This window comes from Corapipo altera, unplaced genomic scaffold, assembly GCF_003945725.1.
Source record: "Corapipo altera isolate COAL_440 unplaced genomic scaffold, ASM394572v1 70, whole genome shotgun sequence".
NCBI lineage: Eukaryota > Metazoa > Chordata > Aves > Passeriformes > Pipridae > Corapipo > Corapipo altera.
This window is the reverse complement of record NW_020884911.1, coordinates 167,123-185,154: the sequence shown is the minus strand read 5'-3', so window position 1 is coordinate 185,154 and position 18,032 is coordinate 167,123. Positions and strand designations below refer to the sequence as shown.

Below are 18,032 nucleotides of genomic sequence, written 5' to 3'. Positions count from 1 at the left end.
GAAGCAGGCTTTCCACAAGGACACCTGATGGATGCTTTCTCCTCTCTTGGAGCCCTTTTGCCTGTGGCTGACTTATGGCCACTCCAGAGCAGATCCGTTTGCAGGCCAGTGGTAGGGAACAGGGTTGGGTGAAGGACCACAAGCACCATGGAACATCTGAAGCATCTTGCTGGGGCTCTTGCTCTCCGGTGTTAACGTCAGCCCCGGGCACTGGGAACAAAAGAGCTGCATTAGTACCGGGAATTCAGTTTCCTGGGAAGGAGGGCACAGCATCAGTTCCGAGGCCAGCGCGGCTGCCCTTGAGCGTGTTCTCCTGACAGGTACAGAAAAAGGGGAATGGCCCCTACTCCACAAGGCCTGGATTCCCACCTTTAACCCTCACTGCTCGTTCACAGTTCCCAGCTCCTGCACACTCCCATTTCATTGTGCTGTAATCCCTGCTCTGGTACTGCAGTTCTGCCACGCCAGGGCGGCAGGTGGGCAGAGGAGACGCCTCAGCCTGTGAGGCCCTGCCGAGCCCTCGGTGGGCTTTCCCTGCTTCCTCCGTCCCTGCCTGGCTATCAGTGGCTTTCCCCGAATGTCACATCACGTTAGGGGTGCTCCCAGGGAGCAGATCCAGGCTTGGTACTGAACAGTGGGGTTAAATATCAGAGCTGATGTCTCGTCTGGGGCCGAGACCTGGTCTCCGTGCTCGGAGTGCGTGTTTGCAGCGCCGTGGAAGCAGTAAATAACAACGATTAAACAAATACCAGTTACAGATTTATGTAGTGTTGTTGCAGGGAAACACAAGGGGAAAAGAGTTGTGAGGCAAAGAGACAGGAGAAATAGTCTTTTTAACTTGAAAAACATGTTTGTACTGAAATTGGACACAAAAGCTCCTTTTTCCCCTCGTGCTTGTTTATTTTTTTGCAAGTTCCATTTTTTTTCTTTATCTTTTGTGGAGAAAAGCATGAAAAAAACCCTCTCTTTTGTGACAGCTCCCCTATAATCAGAGATACCAGACTGGGAGCCAGGGCTTATGACAGTCTTTTTTCCTTTCCTTTCTTTCTTTCCTGGAAGGGGTGGCTTATTTTCAGTGCTCGGAGCACCCAGCAGGCCTGTTCCAGCTGCAGTCCCTGGGAGCTCTGTGTTTGCTGTGCACGAGGGTGTCGCATTTCATACATTTTAGAGTTTAACTGGGAAAAACTCATGGTTTCTCTTTTTTTTTGAGGGGGGGGAAAGGGAGAGAACTGCTATGTTTCTTTTCCCAGCACGCCTTTATGATACTCTCAGACTAAATTTAATTCTGCAGAATTATATTTAGCTGAAAGTGTAAAAGAGGACAAACCAAACCAAAATAAAAGACTTTATTCCAGGTTGATTAAAACATTTCATCTGACCCAAAACCGTCTTTTCTCCTACTCTGTCAGCCCAAAATTAGGAGAGAAATATATAAATGTGGGGGAAGGACCAGTGACTGTTGAGCTCCTGAGCACAAACCCCCCAGTCAAACCCCAGGTATTTGCCCTTGTCACGTGGGTTTGGAATAGAACTTGTTTTTCACTGCTTTTTAAAAGGTAAATGTCTTCTCCAGAGAATTACACTCTTTCTGTAACATGCTACCCAAGCCCTCCAAGAAACAAGGGTCTGTCTGGTAACAGTGAGGCTCTCAAGTACTGCTTTTTCAGCCTTGTAAGGTCATGATTTCCAGGTTTGAGCAGCCACAGGATCTTGGAACTGTATAAAAAGTAGCACTGTTACTGATGGAAAATCAGTTTTAGGTTATTTTTAATTCATTGCTGATAATTGTTTTCTTTGCTGTCTGCCATGAAGAAGGAAAATCGTGATGCTTGAGTTTGCTCGGGCAGGCTGAGATGAGCCGGGTGACTTGCGGCACAGCCACCTGTGGCACACTGTTCCTGCTGTCAACCCGGCCTTCTCCGGGAAGGGAGGGGCTGGGGAAATGCAGGAAAAGCAAGGAGCGGGGAGTCTGGATGCGCTTGGGGATTGCTGGCATCCCTCACAGGGAGCAGAGATAGATGTTTGGGAAGGAGGTTGGTCAGGGAGAGGAGCTGCCTCAAAGACATGTTAGGGAGGGGGATTTGCTGCCCATCTTCCTTTTCTGCCTCTGAAAATGTCTTGTCTATTTATTAGGCGAGGGTGGTGGGAGGGGGAAGTGCTGGCATCTAGAGCGGAGTGATGTGAAGTATGCTGCTCTAGCTACCCCTGCAATTCTCCTCTGTGACAGCCACAGAAGCAGGAGGAGACAAAAGCAGAGTTTGCTGGCTGAGATTAGGAAACCGCTTCATGTTTGGAATGTCACAGGGCAGAAGGAACGGGCAGCATCTCTCAGGGAAGGTGTGCTGTGCCAGGGCGCCGTGGAAATCACACCGGGCAGTCCTGGCTGCCAAGCAGCAGAGATCATATCAACAGCATCCAGACCTTCCACTTGTGCCAGGTGAAATGTTAACGAGTTGGGAGTGCCAGCGGAGAGTGAGATACCTCTGAGAAACCAGAGCAGAGAATCAGGCTAAAAATACTCAGTGCTGTTGTACAGATCAGTGGGAAACTGTCACCTTGAGAATCACCTGTGGTTTGAGCAGAGTCACAGAGGTACGTCCACAGAAAAACTAGGGAAGTTATTAAAGAAATTAAAAGATTATCATAAGAAAAACCCTGTTTAGTTTAGAGTGGAGCCAAGTCACAGGAGGCATGTTAGGGAGATGTAAAAAGTGGTGGTTTTTTTACAAGGTACTGTACTGCTCCTTTTGCACTTAGGTGTAAATCAAGTAGAAGGGAATGGTCAATTAAATGGACAACCTGATATGAATAATAAAGAAAACATAAGTTTCTGCACGAACTGGTAATGAACAATCAAGTGCTTTATGGACTTCACCTGGAGCTTGATGAGCCGTGAGTGCATTTCTACCAAGCCCTGCCTGACCTTGAAGTTTTCTTTGCCTGCAGGGTGGGAGCAGAGGCAGACCCCAGCAGAATGCATGTGGCAACTTTCAGATGGTAGGTGGCTTTTCAGAGTTAAAATAAGCCCAAAGTCACATTTTAGCTGTTGCTGTGAGAGCTGTTGAGAGCTGTTGAGCTGTTGGACCTTCGGAGCGTGCCGTGCCCTCCCGGCCACAGCTGGGCTGTGAGCAGCACTCAGCTGGGGCTTGTTAGGTTGGGAGGGGCAAAGACTTCCTGGGGCCCTTGGTGGGCTCAGTGTGCTTTAGGAGGGAGCTGGTTAGCCCCTCTCTGGAGGTGTGTGGGAGTCACATGAGGCTCTGCGAGGAGGACTGGCTGCTAAGGTGGTAAGTGCACAGGAGAGTGGAGGTTGTGTTGGTCTTGAGTGGGTATCTGGCCTTCTGCCTCCTCTGAGGGTGTCCACGAGGGACAAGAGGCAGCATTTGTGATATATGTGGTGTGTTTGAGGCTGGGACAGGGCTCTGGGCTCAGGCAGTCAGGCTCTCTGATGCCTCTGAAGGGGTCTTCAAACTGGCAGAGAGGAGAGTTGGTTTGGACAGAGACTGACTGTGTGGTCACTGGTAGGGGGAACAGGAGGACTTGTAGTTCACTCCTTCAGGTCTGTTATCCTCCTCTGGGACCAGGCTGGATCTCTTAAGTGAGGCTACAGTTACTTCTGTGACAGACTGAGAAGTGTTTGGGATGTAACTGTGCCTGGGGTTTTGTGGGGGCTGCAGGTGAGGTTTTTTTCTGCTGGTGGTCACATAGTAAATACCTGTGAGGGTATGTGGTGAGGGGTCTTTGGTGCAGGGACCCTGCCCTGTTTGGTGAGTGTCTCAGCTTGGCCTCTGTGCCCCACTCGTGTTGCACAGGTATTGGCAGGTATTAACGTGGGCAGTGTGCCTTCCCTGCCCTTCTGCGCCTTTCCCTTTGGGTTGGCGCGTGTGGAAATACAGCTTTGAAATCAGATGTAAAGGAGAGCAGGCTGCTTGTCAAAGCCAGGTGTAGGATTTCTGGGTGGTTTTTGTTGTTGTTTCCCCCCCCCCCCCCATTTTTGGTGTTTGCTCCTGCTGCTGATTTTGAAATGAAAGCATCTCCCAAATCAGTCTATGAAGAAAGATATTCTATCTGTGGTTTTTGCTTAATGCTTGTGCAGTCCCGAGCTCAGATCATGTGGTGATGGTCTGCAGCAGGTCTGATGGTGGTAGGAGGAACACCTGTGTGCAGGGGCTGGCTGGTCTGGGGCCAGTGGAGCAATGCTGCAGTTAATTTAGCTGAGTCTTGCTCTTCTAAGAGGATTCACCTGTTCTGTCTTAAGGCCAACACACCACTGCTTCCCCCCTCTGCGGTAGCCTAACGTGGAAGCTTGTGCTTGCTTGTTCCAGCTTTTTTCTTTCTCTGAAATATCTCCCTGTTGTTTTAACTGTAGAAAATTTCAGGGAGAGGGAGATAATTCAGCTGGTTGTGAAACCAGCCCTCCAAAATCCAAAGCTGCCACCATGAAAACAATAGATAAAAGGGACAGACGAGAGAGGAGGAAGGGCAAGCATATTTCGGAAAAGCTGTGCTGTTTTTGGCTCCAGCCAGCAGTTTGCATAGAAAGTAGTTTATTGTGAGTGAGAGCTGAGGATACCTGCCAGCTCTGTGGAGCCCTGTGCAGCAGTGCAGTATGCCAGGGAAAGGCAGTGGGGACAGAGCTGTCCCCTTGACTGGGCCAGCCCCCAGCCCCTTGCTTTTACTGCTCCATGAGCACCTTCCCTCTTGGCTGCCTTTCTGCCCCTCAGCATTGTTGGGCCAGGCCCTGCCCTGCAGTCAGTGAGTCTCTGTGCCTCTCCCAGCAGTGGGTTTGGGTGCTCTGGTCTCCCTTGGCTGGCTCGGGTGTGCTGCCCAGCTGTGCCAAGGCCTCCTGTGCTATCTGTTCTGTGGGAGGGCAGGGGGACCCCCAGCTCCACACCAGCCTGCTTTGTCCCCAGTGTGTCCCTCTGGGGACAAACCTGATGTCTGCTCCAAGGTCCTGCTTCTCTTCTGGCTTGTTGGGGTTCCCGTGCCTTGATGCTGAAAATAAACACGCTTGTGAGATCAGAGTGCAGTTGGGGCACATGGGGATGTTGTATAGTGCTGTAGTGTTCTTCGTGCTGGGAAGCACACCCAGGATGTGTTTGGCTGTGTTTCTGCAGTGCTGAAAGTTGTAAACTCCAGCTAGAGCCATCTGGAGTAGCGTAAGGAGCTCCTGAGTTCCCACGTGGAGATCTGGGTCACGCACAGAGCGTTCTCAAGAGTTCTGAGCAATCTGATCAGTTCTTCTTTCCACTCCATTTCATTTTCTTGATCGTAAGTGGAACGGATCAGCAATGTTGCTGGAGAGGCTGTTCTCACCAGACTGCCACCCCAGCTTGGCAGGGACAGGAGTTCCCAGCAAACACACGCTCGTGTGCTCCCCGTCTCCTGTAGAGAGATGCGGCCCCTGGAAACGCACCGTCCGCATTGTCCTATTGCTGTTACGAAATGCAGAGCAGGCACGAATACAGGGAAAAGTGACTCATGTTCTACTTGTCCATGGGAACATCTCTGTGAGGAAGCGCAAGTGAAGCTCCCCAGAACCCGGGTTCCGAGTGTGTAATGTAAAACTGGTGCTGGGTAATTGGAGTTGTGGAAAATACCTTGTGGCAACGTTCAGTGCTTAAAAAAAATAGTTCGTTCACTTTGAAATAGGCTGTGGTGCAGCACTTTGGAAAAATTCTTTATTGTAGCGAAGTTTTAGAGGCTGTCACAGTATTTCAGTGTAAAGCCAGCAGCTAGAACATTAGTAGGAGAAGCGTTCCATCTGGCCTGCCCAAAATGGCAGTGTAGCTAATGCGGGGTGTTTAGCAGTCTTTACCTCTGCTGAGGAAATGAAAAAGTCTTTGTTGTGTTTCCCATTAAAAGTCATCCAATCCTGAATAACTGCATTTGAGAAAGAGAACTGTTGGCTTTCTTTTTATAACTTTTCCTTGGAAGAAGAGTTTGGCTGTGGTTGTGCTGGTGGCCTGGGTTCCTGACAGCCCTGCTGTGGGATGCTACGGCCAAGGTGATGTCCCTGGTACTTGTGCATTGTTGCCAGCACCTGAAGCAGGGAGAGATGCTGCCAGGCCAAATCCGTGGTGCCTCATGTCCAGTGGGACAGGTGAGGTCCCTGCTGTGTAGGCAGCCACGTGTGAGGGGTTAAACTGCAGAGAGTCAGCTCCTCTTTCACTGAATCTGCCAAATTCCACACCAGTCCAGCTTTTTGAGTTGTTTTCTGGACAGGTGGGTGAGAGCACAGCTGGTGCCACAGGGCAGCCCTCGAGCTGCCTCCACCACACCACAGGGACTCTTGTTATGTGTCACGAAGTGTCCTTGTTAGCAAGGTTAAAATCTTGATGTGTCCCTGTCTTCACAGGGAAATCCTTGGAAGGCCAAACCTTTGAAAAAGCATCTCCTTTCATCTCTAACTTCTACTTTCCATTGCTCTGTTGAGCGAAATCTGTTTTAGAGTGGAGATACCTTAGGCAGGATTTTGGGGGCAGTGATCTGCACGTCCTGCCGAGGGACAGCTGGTTCTGCTCAGACCTGGAGGTACCAGAGGAGAGCTTTTGCTGGTGCAGGTCAGAGCCATCCCATCGAGCTCGGCTGTGCACCAGTTCCGCTGCTCTTTATGCTGATTTTTGTCGATGCTGGATGTAGCCTTTATAAACACTTCTATTGCCAAATTAAGCTTTTCCCCTTCCAAAGTCACCTTAAATGACTTTCTTCTTCTTTACCCCTTGCTCAGAAGAGTTTGCCATCCAAGACAAAATGGAGGGAGCAGGAGAGGTTCTGCCAGAGCCCCGGGGCCGTCGCAGTCCTTGTGTTCTCCCTTGCGCCCTTTCTCTGTGCAGTGACACTCTGTGAAGCATCAGCTGCTTGGAGAAGAGTTCCCCTGCTTTGAAAGCAGCTTGTTATGGGGAACTGAAACTGCTTTGCTCAGATGACCGGAGTGTTTGTTGTTATGGGAGGTGCCTGTTGCTGCACTGTGGCTTGTGCTCCTTCTGGGAAACGCAGTCCACTTCCATCAGCTTGATCTTACTGGTGCTTACAGACTAAACTGACAGCAAACTCCATTCTCTGGCATTAGTAGAGCATAGTAAGGACAAAGTGCTCGAAGCTTCAAATCATGACATGTAGTTGACCAATTGAAATGGTTTTTTTGCTTAGAAAACAGGGGTGCTTCAGGCTGTCTGTGCAGCTGTGGCTCTTCCACCAAACGTGCACCCAGATGGCTCCTGTGTGTCATGGGAGTGTTGGTCCCAGGCACTGCTGGGGGCCTGGAATGTGTATTTCCAGGCAACCCCTTCCCAAGTGTTGCCTCCTCACTGGTAATGTGACATGGAGCTGCCTGAGCAGACCGTGATCTGGGCAGGAGAGACAAGTCTCCGGTTGTCCACCTCTCTCTTTGGGATGTGCCAGGAAACCTAACAAAAGGGATGGGACCCGCAGAGAACCTTTTTCTTTGTCCTTAATCACCCTCTGAGATGTAGTCCCAAGATTTGAATCTCAGTTTTTGCTTTCAGTCTGTCTGCAAAGTGCTGGACAAAACCAGGAGTAGTTCAGAAGTCCCTGTGAGAAAGTCCATGTTCTGCTTGGTGGGAAGGAGATGGGTGGGTGGGTGGAAATCCCGCTCAGATGCTCTTTGTTATTAGAGGGGCTCAAGGTCTCTGTTGCTGATTTGGTGTCTGTGCCTGCTCAAAGTGGATGCCTTCTGACTTAAAAAAAAAAAAAAATTTTTTTTCTTCCTCCCTTGAATCTGAACTGGCACAGGATGCATGGAACTGACACAGGAGCGTGCGTGTCCAAGGCTGGACCAGCTTTGTGCCAAGAGTATTGTGGAAATCAGCCAGCTGGTTTTGTTGGCATTGCTAAAATAGAGCTTCACTCAGCAGCACCAGGGCAAAGCTGAAGGGGAGAGTCAGGAGAAGTGAGACAAAGCAATGCCCCTGGTGTTTGTGGATGTTTCTGGTGACGGGAGGCAGGGGGGCTGTGCTGGTGTGGTCATTCACCAAGGAGCCTGCCTAGCTGTGTGTCAGCCACGGTGTTGCTGGGGCCTCCTGCAGCACCAAATTGGCTGTAATCCTGAGCAGAAATGGCTTCAATGTTGTGGGAGCGCGTGCAAAATTCAGCTGGTCCCTGATTCAGTTTTGCTGGTCCCTAACAGCAGTGGAATGTGAGCACAAGTAGTAAGTTGAGGTGTTGTGTGTGGTGTTTTTTGAGGGTTTTTTTTGTTGTTATCCGATATTGGTTTGCTTTGTAACCAAAACAGTGGCTAGTACTCCAGTTTTAAACTGATTGATGCTTACAGCTCTTGTGAAACCATAGATGCTCTTCTGGTATGAAGTGTCGAAGTTGTGGAGGAATGCATCTGGCTCCCATGGGATGGGGAGCTGATGGCAGTGTCCCTTTCCAGTAGGGTTGGAAACTCTTTCAAAACTGAGGGATCCTGGGTTTTTTGAAATGCAAATGTTGTGGCTGCCTCAGGTGTTCAGGAACAGAGTCAGGAGTTGCCTTTCCTCATGTATCTACCGCTCTTTTCCTCTAGGTTATGATGCCCTGGGCTATTCTGTGGAAGGCAGTGACAAGTGGAGTGGGAGACAGCTGCTGCAAGCACGAGAGCAGAACACGACTGCCATCCCTGGGGGCGGGGGACAGCCCTACGTCAGGAACTGCACTGAGCCAGGTAGGAATGAAAGGTGCCTCCAGCCCCTCGGTCCTGCAGTTGGCTCCCTCACCTCCAGGCAGCTGTATCTGTAGCACCTGTACAGCCACATTTACTGATTTTTCAAGTCCATAAAACGCTGCTTTTCACAGCAGAGCTTGCATATCTTCAAGTTTTGGGGAGAGGAGGGAGGGGGTATTCTCTGTTCTTTGGAACTTATGTAGGTTATGTGACCCAAGAGAAATTCTAATACAGTTCTGGCTGCACTTCTCTGCTATAATTTTTCCTCTACTGTAATCCTTAATAACGTTTCTGGACAGATGGATGATTATAGTCTTTTTTAAACAGCAAAAACTGGTACAAAGATTCTTCTTACTCAATTTTTGCCTGTTTGCATAACTCCAGTGTGGTGCAGATCCAGGCTTAGAGCCTCACATCAGCACCTGCAGTGATCTTTCCCCTGCTGTGCTCGGTACCTCAGTGCCTGCCTTCACCAAACACAGGTCTGTAGGAAGCCTGTGGGATTTTATTTGTGGTGTGGGGTTTTTTTCCCTGCCTTCTCCAGAAGGTACAACAATAATTACCAAGTACATCATGTTTTCTCAGGAGAGAGAAAGCAGAAATACTGAGGTGAAATTACTGTTTCTTCTCTGGATTGTCACAGCATGACAACAGAATACGTTCTGTAACAGAAACTGACTCGAGTGCTGTGGAAAAGGAAGTGAAAGTACCAGAGTTTAGGTCCTGTGTGTGGCTTTGTGGCTTTCGTTTGGCCCGTTACCACAGTGTAAATGTAAATAGTTAATGTAGGGCTGGAGGGCAGTCAGAGGTGTTTGAGCTGGCTTGGGTGGAAGGGGAGTGGGGCACTCCTGCAGTGTCTGTGGAGGTTACCTGTTGTGCCCACTGGGCTGTAGGCCACCTGCAGAATGCATCAGCTCTGCTGCTCAGCAAACAGAGCTGGTAAGAGGGGGTTCTGTAAAGAGCATTGATAGGGCAGCTTGTCCTGAATGTTGTTTGTGCTGTGGTCATGTAGAGACCAAAGTGAGAGAGCAAAGGGGTGTTGGTTGTGCTTTGGGAAGAATTTCGGGATTTTCTGTTTTCCCTGCAACTCGGAGCGATGCCAGGTTTCCAGCACAAAGTGGGTCACCAGTCATGAGCCCATACAGTGTCATCCCTCTGCTCCCTCTGAATGGTCAGGGAAACAGCCGTGGGGATGACACGGCACCTGACAGTGGAGCTGCTGAGCTCAGTCCAGTCTAAGGCAAGCTTGACCACCATCCCAGCAGGTGAGGATGAAGAGTTCGGCACAGTTCCTAACAGCAGCTTTCATGTTTAAAGGTGTGGACAGGGGTAGGGTGGTTCAAATCCCTGTGCAGCCCTGACACCAATAACTGTTGTTATCAGGCAAAGCTGATGGAAGGCTTGATCCCACAGCCCCCAGGGCAGCACAGTCCTTCCCCCAGCTGTGCTGGTGCTGGGTGGGACCCCACACAGTGTCACAGCAGTCAGGAGGCAGGAGGTTTCACCAAGCATGTCTGCCTTTGCCTTCTCTAAGTGCTTGCTTATGCAGTGCTGCTGGAGGAAACGGGGCGGTTTGGCTGAAATTGTGCTGCTGTGGAGCATAACGCACGAGTGGTGCATAACCAGACCCTCAGGGCTCATGGGACTGGGGAATCAGCAGAGTTTAAACCCCCTCAGCATCCCTGCAGGACCAGGCTGATGTGTGCTGGCACTCAGGTGCCCCTCCTTCCCTTCGGCAGGTGTCGGGAGGGAAACGCTGCCTGGAGAGACTTGGGGTTTTTTCCTGCTCTCTTCCCAAATGACCCTGTGTAAACACCTACAGCTGGAAAAAAGTGGGTGTTTTTAAAGAAGCAGTTTCACCTCATTTGCTGGGAGAGGGAAATAAAATGCCTCACGTTGAAACGTTTTGTGTTTTTTTTGCAGTGCTTGGCTTTTGTGCTCTGTTGGCAATAAACACACCTTTAGGTGCTGAAGGGAAGATCTCTGTTCTTTAGCTGCATGGGTGTTTGCAGGCTCATTTGAGTGCCTGCCAGGACATTTGCCAACTGCTATTTTTATTTTCTAATGGTTTATCCTGGGACCTTATCTAGTAGTATTTTATCATCAGAACTGCCCCAGATAGTGAGGGTTTTGCTCATTTTTCATTTGAAAAAAAAATGGTAGAAATATTAAGGGGGTGAAATGGATGGACTGAATCCAGCCTGAAGCCCTTTTTTTGTATTTTTATTTTATTTGGTCCTTTTGCTGAGAAATGCTCTTTGTGGGCTCTGGCCTGGTCCTGTGGCTGGCTTTGGTTGTGTTGGGTGCCTGTGGAAGCAGAACAGCAGAGCAGCCTGCTTTCTTTTCTGAAGAGCCTCTGGTCTCTTGTCTCTGCATTCCTGATTGCCCAGCCCTGCCATCATACCTGCTTGTCCTATCCCTCTTGGATCCTGGTGGCTCCTCGTGGCAGTGTCTGACAGTGCTGTCACACAGCAGATGCTCTTCTGGCCTCCCTACTGTCCCCTTGTCCTCATGGTATCCATGTGGAGGTGTGTGGAACTAGAGATGGACAAAATGTTGGACGGAGTTTATTTACAGAAACAGTGATATTGTTAAACACTCGTGATTTTTGGGCTAGGTTTTAGCTCATGCAAAAGATTATGAGGAAAAAGGGAGAATTACTTGTGTTGTTTCAGGCAAAGTATCATTTACCCACCCAGTCCCGTTCAGAAATGTGACTCACCTGCTGGAAGCCAACAAAAAGGATTGAGCTGGTTTAATGTTGAGCTTTGGGTCAGGTCCCCATGCTATCAAATTCAAATTCAAGATTGCACTGGAGAAACTCTGAAGGTTGCTGTTCATTCAGACTGGGTTTATTTGCTGTCAGGAAGGTGACAAGCTCCTGGGCTCTGTCAGGATGGGACATGAAGTGTCTAGAAATTCCCGTGGGAGGTCCCGGTGCCAGCCCTCATTAGCTCCTCTCCAGACTGGCATATGCTTCCCCTGACGAGCTGTCAGCACCATCCTCCCCCGGTGTTATCACTTCCACTCCCACCTCGGAAAGGCTGAAAATAAAGCAACAGCCCTGCTTAAGTGGGCTGTTTTAAAGTCATTATCAGTAATAGCAGGAAATACGTGATTGCTGCAGGAACGAAAAGATCTCGGTATGTTCATTTAGAGCCCCAGGCACAAAAGTGTTTAAATTAAACACCCAAAGAAGTTTTTATGCAATTATTTTTTACATTTCCTCATCTGATTTCAAAAGCAGCTTTCTCTTTTATCAATATTTCTCCAGTGACTCGTAGCTTATGATAATGTAATTTGTGGTGCTTGGCTGTGGAGCAGGTAACCCTTCCAGGCTGCTCGCTGGTGCTTGTGGCCCTTTCTTTGGTGCTGAACCACAAACCCAAACCCCCTCTGGTGAAGCTGTGCTTTCTCTTCTCTTTCCTCTTACCCATTCACTCCTCTCTTTGCACGATGACTTCTGCACGTCCTCAGCTTTAGGTGGTCTGAGTTCTCCTGGGGTGTCCTGCCCAGGATGATGTCCAGAGAGCTCCTGATGTTTCTGTGGGTTGTGTGTGGTCTCTTGGTGGACTGTCAGATAAAGCTGCTCGGGAGGTTGTGGCAGTGGCAGGAGGGTCTAGCAGGTCCCAGAGTTGTTGCACAGTCTGAGGTGGACTTGTGAGCCAGAAACAGGGTGTGTTAAGTGGAGAACTCAAGCGCGGAAGACACAGAAATGAAACGTGGGTGAGATGTGCTCATGACTTTAGTGGAGCCTTGACATCTGGGTGTGGAAGGTAATGGTGACTGCTCCATCACTATGGACTTCTCAGCCTTTGTACCTGGAGGGGCAGTGCCAGCCTTTCCTGTCTGAGCATCCTTCTGCTTTTTGCCTCTGTAGGATGCAAGGAGCTGTATCATTGCAAGCCTGGGGTTTGCATGAGCAGGATGGGCTTCTGGATGGGAAATGGGAAGACAGAAAAAAAATTCATCTGTAGTTCATGTGAAAAGGTGCTGGAAGTAGCAGTGGGCAGAATGAGTGAGATTTCTCTTGCTCACCACTGTGTAGTTTCAGAAGCATATATAGTATGCTGTGTGAAGAGTGATTTTTGTTTCCCTTTTTTTTTTTCCCTTTTCTTCTCTGAACCTAAATCCAATTAAAAAAAGTCACCTTCCCTCAAGCAAAATTAATTTTATCCTAGCAAAATGAAAAGCAGAAATTAGTTTCTGCCTTGCAAGTTGCCAAACCTTGCTTTCACTCATGGGAATGTTAGAAAAATAAATTGTTGTTAGTTTAGATACAAAATGTCCTCAAGGAATAGAAAAAAAGATGTTGTTCTCTCCCTGAACCATAAGTTGGGTGAATTTGACAGAAATTTGTTTGAACTTCTGCTCCCACGCTCTGCTTCTGTTTGTTTGTCAACTCCAGACCTAAAGTGTCAGCAAACTGTGATGTTGGGGTTAGAACCTCAAAAATAAAAACATGCTTATTTCGTCTGGGTCTGCGTGCTGGCATGGAGCTGGGTTGTCTCCTCCTGCAGCCTGGAAGGAGGGATGCTCTCCAGGTGGGAGCAGGTGCTGGGGTTTGGTGGCACGTGGCACCAGCCGGTGGGTTTGGCTGGGCCGGCTGCCCCCACAGCTGCATCTCTGGCTGAGGGGACTGGGAAAGGCAGCCCCTGGGTTTGGGGTTCTCCTTGCAGAGCCTGCTGGCTTCGTTCCTTGGAAATGCTGCAGATGATTTTCCTTTTCTGTGCTGCGTTCTGGATTCGCTCAGGGCTTGGGATTTGCTTTCTGGGCTGGGTTTTGCAGGATCTTTGGGACTGTTGCACTGCAGGATCTCTTGGCAATAAGAGGTGGTCCCAAGTACTTTCTTTAGGACTTTTCAGCTGTCTAAGGGGGCAGCAACCCACATGTGGCTGAGCTGTGTTGCAGTACAGGTGAGCAGGTACCTGAGCACCTCCCTGTGAGGCAGAACCTGCTGTGTTCTGGCAGCAGGGCTGTACCTGGACAATGTGCCAAAGGGGAAGCTCAGAACAACTGCTTTTGACTGGGTACTTGAAAACTCTGAACTGCTCACCAAAACCATTCAGTTCCCTGGAAAATAGGGCCCCCTGGGCACACGCAGGAGGCCAGTTGTGTTCTTTTGGCTGAAATTTTGCCAGCATTCCCATGTGATTATGTGTGCAACTCCAGGAGCTGGAGCTTTAGGGAGAAAAATAATACAAGCTCGTGTGATTAAAATCAAGAGGTGGCAGTGCTATTTCCCAGTTCATACTTGGTGTGTTCTCTTGCATCGATGAAACAAAATAATTAGAAAAGGAAGGGGAGCAAAGTGGCAAAACAACAAATAAACCCCAGAGTCCAAGACCAGCGTTGGCCCTACAGTCTGCTGACAGGGGGAGAGGTGGTGAGCTCCTGCTCAGAGTGCCCTCCTTGGAAAGCTGCTGCCTGTTTTTGCAGCATACATCACTGCACGTGCATCAAGCAGTTGTAATTAAATCACTGCTTATCCTGATAGAAAAGAACCTCATTAGACCCCTTGGCTCCCGGCTCGTGAGCAGCCTGCCCTCAGCCCTCTGTGTCACAACATGGCCGAGATGTGCACTGGTGGGACTGCTGGGACTCATTTGCTTAATTGGTGATACTTGTGATTAGCCTGTTCCCGCTGTAACTGTTGTTTGGGGATTGCTGTATTGTCACAGGCTGGCTGTGCAGCCAGGGCTCGCAGAGCGTTCAGGGAACATTTGTGTGTCGCGCCGGCTGTCGAGTGAAGAACACCAAAGGATAATTGACTGTTGCTACCCAAGAACCATGTTAATATCTTGGGAAATTATGACAATGGGAGAGGAAAAAAGGAGTAATCCTGTAGGGAACAAGGAACTGCACACCTTCTACTGTCAAAGGCACAGGAGGACGTTGTTTGAGAGGCAGTCAGACGTGCGGCCCCGTTTGCATGGGAGCTCTCCCTTGGTGTCCCACTTAACAAGTCAGTGTTCTGCTTTAGGCTGCCAGTGAGCTTTCCTGGCCAAACCTGGAACAGGGAGTGCTGACCATGGGCTGGCTGGCTGGGGGAATTTAGCAGTAGCAGTGGTAGGGAGCACACAGCTGCAGTACCCCCACAAGATCCACATCGGGTACCTTGGGGAGGACCTTTGGTGCAGGTCATTCTGTTGTGCTTCACCCCCTCATTCCCCTTTTCATCCCTGTCCCTCTGCCTGTGTGGAAGCCTCACAGCCAAGCAGATTTGCCAACAGTCAAACCTTAACCTCTTGTGTTTTGCTCGTGATGGGCTGCTCAGTTATTTAGTTTTTGAAGTGCTGTGCAAAGGAGTGGGAGGGAGATACTCTCTACGAGCTGTGGATGTGTAAGGTGTGCTCAGTAGTGCTTTGACTTCTGCTCTCTGTTCTCTTTGCAGTCCTCATTTGGACTGTAATGAAATGACCTACCTGCAGCCTATTAGTCACCTCTTAATTACATCACCTCCAAAGGATCTGCCTACTTTATCTCTGCAAAAAAATGCAGGTAGCAAATGTCAGTGTTCTTCAGCACAAAGAGGGGGGAAAATATTTTCCCAGGTACTTCACCAACCAGTTACTATAGTTATGTAGTAAGAACCCACATTTAGAATAACAGTAGTGGAGTGGGGGAACCCTGTGTCCTTTTTTATGATTATTTTTTTCCCCTCTGAAGTAACTTTAAGATGACCAGAATTTTTCTGAGTGTGGGGGTTTATTTTGGCTTTTTTCTTTGGTTGTGTGTTTTGGTTTTTTTTTTGGTTCTTTGTATCTAGGGGAATGACACTTGCTTCCTTGACCCTTTAGCGAGTATGGGTTACTCCTTTGGTATTGTGTGTTGTGGAAAAGGCCACAGAGAGGTTTAAAATACTGAAAAGGAACAATTGCTTCTGAATATTGAAATTATCTTGCATTTAAAAGGTGTTAAGAAGCAAAGCCTGACTTCAGATATGAATAAATATCATGTTGTACCTTTCTGAACCGGGTTTTACTTCTCTGACACCTGAAGATGCCAGGCTGCTGCCGTGCATCGCTCTGGTGATCTGAGAAGTCTTCCATGAAGCCTGAGACCTGAATTTCTAAGGAGGAGGTGAAAAAATTGTCAGGTCAGACTTGTTCCTTTCTCTTGGAAGAAAATGTGCTTGGATTTTCACATGCTGAACCTGGAAAGCAGCTCCACTGTGGGGTTTTGGGTTGGCAGCTGGGGAGAGCTAGTGTGGTCCTCTTGTTTGGTGACACTGGCTGCCTGGGGACATGACTGAGCTACAGATGGGAGCTCACAGCTGTAGTAACAGGGAGTGTCTACCAGATGCAGATGTTCTAGATTGGCCAGATACCAGAATAGTTTAGTTTTTTACACACCTGGATTATTCTTCTCTCATGGTAAATGCAAGTTGTCCACTTAACATTTAAAAATATACTGCTGCATTTTTGTAAAATGTCGTAATTCTCCCCGGGAAAATCTATGCTACTGTAATTTTTTGGTTGTTAAAAATTTTAGACTTTCAGCACCAAGCAATTTGGGAATGAAGTCATTTGTCTTGGTGCCTGTTGATCCCAGGCCTTGTAAAATATGTGACTTGGTTTTGCTGGGACAGAGTGCGAGGTTTCTGCTCAGAGCACCTGAAGGACAGTATCTTTCCCAACTTAAATGATGGATAGAGGGAGTTCTGCTCTGACTCCAGAGGAGGAAAGAAATGGAGGGGGCAGTGCAGTAGGGCTGTGGGAAATGTCAGCTCTGGAGGAGGGTGTTTGATCTTTGTAAGACACTGAGAAGGGTGGCCTGGGGTGGAAACAGAATTCAGTCCTAGCTGTCACAGGTTCTCTAGCTCATGTGGTTTTCTGTGCTACTTCAAAGGGCAACTTCAGGGGTGTGTGTGGAAATATAAAGTACTTTGAAGGATTCTGGAGTTTTGTGAGGTTCTGCACAGCTCAGGGAGTTACTCCGTTGGGTTTGGGAAGCGTGCTGGGGGTGGGAGGCGTTGCCTTTTGTTTGCATTCTAAAATCAGGATTAGAAAATCTGGGTGCCCTATGACATCAGGCTGGAATCCTGAGCGTGGCAGGAGGCGTGAGGCTGGTGAGGGAGAGCACGGACTGCCCTCGCTGCCTCCGGCTGTGCCGCGGGATCGCGGCTCTGCGGGACAGACTGTGTGCTCTGTGGGACCAGAACCCCTGTCTGGCACCAGCAGGGCTTTCATGGCCAAGGAGAGGTGTCTCAGGGCAGAACAGACCTCAAACCTGCCCCCCTGCCACAGGCAGGGCCACCTTCCACTACACCATTTGCTCCAAGCCCCCGTCCAACCTGACCTTGAACTCTTCCAGGGACGGGTGATTCTCCCATTTTAAAACCTCTCTGGGATGCCAGAAGGGCAGAGGGAGTAAGCTTGATGATGAAGGAGATTGGGGCAAATGGTTATCAGCACATACTTTAAATTGTGGTGCATCTGTAGTATTTCACAGGATGAACATGAATGTGTAAACAGGGGCCTCAAGCCTTAAGTTTCAGGGCTGAAAGCTGATGTAGCTCCAAGATCTGTCCCAGGACAAGCCTTTCTTAGAGTTCTGTTTTAAATTTGGTATTTTTGAGCTATTACTGCAAAAGAAGAAAAATAACATCTGGCCCCATGTTGCAGACTGGATTTTGTTGCTTGTTTTTCAGTTCTTGCCAGTAGTTAGTATTTAAAAATCAAAGGTCCAGATTTTCCACGGATGTAAATTATTGCTAGCTCCATTGACTTCACTGCGTTTATACTAGTTTTAAGCGACCAAGAATCAAATACAGCATCCTAAGTCAGGATTTAATACAGTCAGGAGGGAGGCTTTATCATCTGTTATTTGCATTTTAAGCAGTGCTCAGTTGTATAGTTTTTATATACAGACACGTGCATAAACTCACTTATGCATGCACAGAGTAATGGTTTTATATATTAATGCTGAAGCAGTTTAATTTAGTGCACAGCAGTGGGTAAAATAAAAGTATTTAATTAAAATGGACTTTTTTTTTCATGGACTGCATAAAAAATTTCTAGATTAGATATTGGTTACCCATATGTGCAAGTCCTTTGTTACTTCCTTGCTGTTCCCGTTCCTGAAACTAGAGAGATGAGTGGATTTTCTTTCCCCAAGATCCCGTGATGCCTGGTGCTGGTGGTGAGGAGGAGAGCTCCTGCTTTGGGAGCTCCCCCTGCTCTCCAGGGGCACTCATGCAGGGATCAAAACCTTCTGTGCTGGGTGTGACAAGACCACACAGGAAGAGAGATCCTCTGTACCCTGCAGCTGGAGTAGGTGAGGTGTGAGGTAGGGGGTAACAGAGGGCAGGCAGCTGATGCTCCACCACTGGAATGATGTGTGCCAAGCCTGCCTGCCTGCTCCA

General features: G+C 48.7%; 1 protein-coding gene across 2 annotated transcripts in view; it reads left to right on the top strand.

Moving 5' to 3' along the window:
- Positions 1 to 8,533: 8,533 nt before the first annotated feature.
- The window catches only part of SLC24A3 (solute carrier family 24 member 3), a 104,901-nt gene continuing 95,402 nt past the window's right edge, over positions 8,534 to 18,032 (top strand). For both annotated transcript variants that reach the window (XM_027653991.1, XM_027653990.1), the window contains exon 1: positions 8,534 to 8,665. The gene's annotated coding sequence lies outside the window, so the exon portion shown is untranslated. The remainder of the gene's footprint in view (positions 8,666 to 18,032) is intronic.